The sequence below is a fragment of the Penaeus vannamei genome, chromosome 8 (assembly GCF_042767895.1).
Source record: "Penaeus vannamei isolate JL-2024 chromosome 8, ASM4276789v1, whole genome shotgun sequence".
NCBI classification, from domain to species: domain Eukaryota; kingdom Metazoa; phylum Arthropoda; class Malacostraca; order Decapoda; family Penaeidae; genus Penaeus; species Penaeus vannamei.
In genome coordinates this window covers 3,691,499-3,693,998 of record NC_091556.1, presented here as the reverse complement: position 1 = coordinate 3,693,998, position 2,500 = coordinate 3,691,499, and the positions used below count along the sequence as shown (strand labels likewise).

General features: G+C 62.3%; 1 protein-coding gene across 4 annotated transcripts in view; it reads left to right on the top strand.

Moving 5' to 3' along the window:
* Nucleotides 1-781: 781 nt before the first annotated feature.
* Nucleotides 782-2,500, top strand: part of LOC113800404 (uncharacterized) — a 115,627-nt gene continuing 113,908 nt past the window's right edge. For 3 of the 4 annotated variants that reach the window (XM_070124194.1, XM_070124195.1, XM_070124192.1), the window contains exon 1: nucleotides 782-837. The gene's annotated coding sequence lies outside the window, so the exon portion shown is untranslated. Of the gene's footprint in view, nucleotides 838-1,181; nucleotides 1,220-2,500 lie in introns of those variants that run through there. The other variant, XM_070124193.1, reaches the window with a different exon arrangement.

Genomic DNA, 2,500 nt, shown 5'->3' with positions numbered 1-2,500 from the left:
CCACCTCCTCCACCACCTAACCACCTCCTCCACCCCCACCACCTCCACCACCTAACCACCTCCCTCCCTCCCTCCTTCAGGCATAGACCGGGACATGCTCTCCGTGAGGTCCGACAAGGACGAGTTCGGATACGTGTTCCTCCGTCAGCGGCTCAACGAGAGGAAGAATTACTCGTTCGTGGTGACGGTTTCGGACACGGACGGGGACACCACTGAAGTCATCTCCCGAATCATTCCGACGAGTGGGAGGACCCCGCTGTCGGATATCTTTCTCAGAGCCTTCCTTCTTCGGCGGACGGTGCAAGGAGGGGGAGGAATGGGGGAGGGAAGGAGAGAGGGAGGATGGGAGTGGGAAGGGGGATGGGAGGAGGTTGGAAGGAATGGGGGAGTGGAAGGGGGGGAGTTGGGGGGAGGAAATGGGGGGAGGAATGGGGGAGGGTGGAAGGACCCCGCTGTCGGATATCTTTCTCGACTTCTCCTCTTCGGCGACGGTGGAAGTTGAGTGTGAGTTGGGGAAGGAAGAGGATGGGGAGGGAATGGGGGGAGGAAGGGGGGATGGGGGAGGAAGGGGGTGGGGGTGAGGGGAAGGTGGGGAAGGAAGGGAGGAAGGGGGGAAAAGGGTGTGGGAGGACCCCGCTGTCGGACATCTTTCTTCGACTTCTCCTCTTCGGCGACGGTGAAGGAGGTGAGTTGGGGAAGGAAGAGGATGGGGAGGAATGGGGGGAGGAAGGGGGTGGGGGTGGAGGGAAGGGGGGAAGGGGAGGAATGGGGGAGGGTGGGAGGACCCCGCTGTCGGACATCTTTCTCGATTTCTCCTCTTCGGCGACGGTGAAGGAGGTGAGGAATGGGGGAGGAAGGGGAGGAATGGGGAGGAATGGGAAGGAATAGAAGGAATGGGAGGAAGGGGGGAATGGGGAGGAATCGGGGGAGGAGGGGGGGAGGAGGGGCGAGAGGGGTGGCAGGACCCCGCTGTCGGACATCTTCTCTCGATTTCTCCTTCGGCGATTGTAAGGTGAAGGAGGTGAGGGAATGGGGGGAGGAAGGGGGGGAGGAAGAAGGGGTAGGAGGTGGAATGGGGGTTGAAGGGAGGAAACGGGAGGAATGCAGGGAAAGAAAGGGGAAGGGGGAGAAAGGGGGAGAAAGGGGATGGGGGAGGGTGGGAGGACTCCCGCTGTCGGACATCTTTCTCGACTTCTCCTCTTCGGCGACGGTGAAGGAGGTGAGTTGCGAGGGAGGGGGAGAGGGGGAGGAAGGGAGGAATGGGGTGGAGTGAATGGGGGGAGGAATAGAAGGGAATGGGAGTGGGGGGAGGGAGGGGAGGGGAGGAGGGAAGGAGGAAGGGGGGAGGGAGTGGGGGGAGGAATGGGGGAGGGTGGGGAGGACCCCGGCTGTCGGACATCTCTTCTCGATCCTCTCTTCTACGGCGACGGTGAAGGAGGTGAGGAATGGAGGGAGGAAGGGGGGAGGAAGAAGGGGGAGGTGGAATGGGGGGTTGGGGAGGAACGGGAGGAATGGAGAGGGGTAGGAGGGGAGAAAGTGGGGAGGAGGGGGAGGAATGTGGGGGAGAAGGGGAGTTTTCCGCTGTCTGGACATTCTTCTTTCTCGACTTCTCTTCTTCGGCGACGGTGGGGAAGGAGGTGAGAGGAATGGAGGGAGGAAGGGGGGGAGGAAGAAGGGGGGAGGTGAATGGGGGAGGAAGGGGTGGGGGAAGGGTGGGAGGAGGGGAGAAAAGGGGGGAAGTGGGGGGAGGAATGGGGAGGGTGGAAGGGACCCCGCTGTCGGACATCTTTCTCGATTTCTCCTCTCTTCGGCGACGGTGAAGGAGGTGAGTTGGGAGGGGGGGGGGATGTGGGGAGGAAGGGGGATGGAGGAGGGAATGGGGGGATGGATGGGGAGGTGGAGAAAGGGGGGGAGGAAATGGGGGGAGTGAATGGGGGAGGGGTGGGGAGGACCCTGCTGTCGGACATCTTTCTCAGGACTTCCCCTCCTCTTCGGCGACGGTGAAGGAGGTGGAGTTGCGGGGGACGGGGGAAGAGAGAGGGGAGAAGAAGAAGGGGGGAGGTGGGAATGGGGGGATGGGGAGGAATCAGAAGTGGCTGAATGGGAGTGGGGAGGGGAGAAAGGGGGGGGAGGAAGGGGGAGGGGGAATGAATGGGGAGGAATGGGGGAGGGGGGAAGGACCTCCTGCTGTCGGATATCTTTCTCGGATTTCTCCTCTTCGGCGACGGTGAAGGAGGTGAGGAATGAAATGGGAGGAAGGGGGGATGGAGGAGGTTGGAAGGGGGGAGGGGGAGTGGAATGGGAGGAATGGGGAGGGAATGGGGGAAGGGATGGGGGTAGAAGGGGAGGGGGAAGGGGAGTGAAAATGGGGAGGGTGGAAGGACCCCTGCTGGTCGGACATCTTTCTCGATTTCTCTTCTTCGGCGACGGTGAAGGAGGTGAGTTGCGTGGAGGGAGGGGGGAGGGGGCAAGGGGAGAAAGGCGGGGGAGGAGTGGGAAG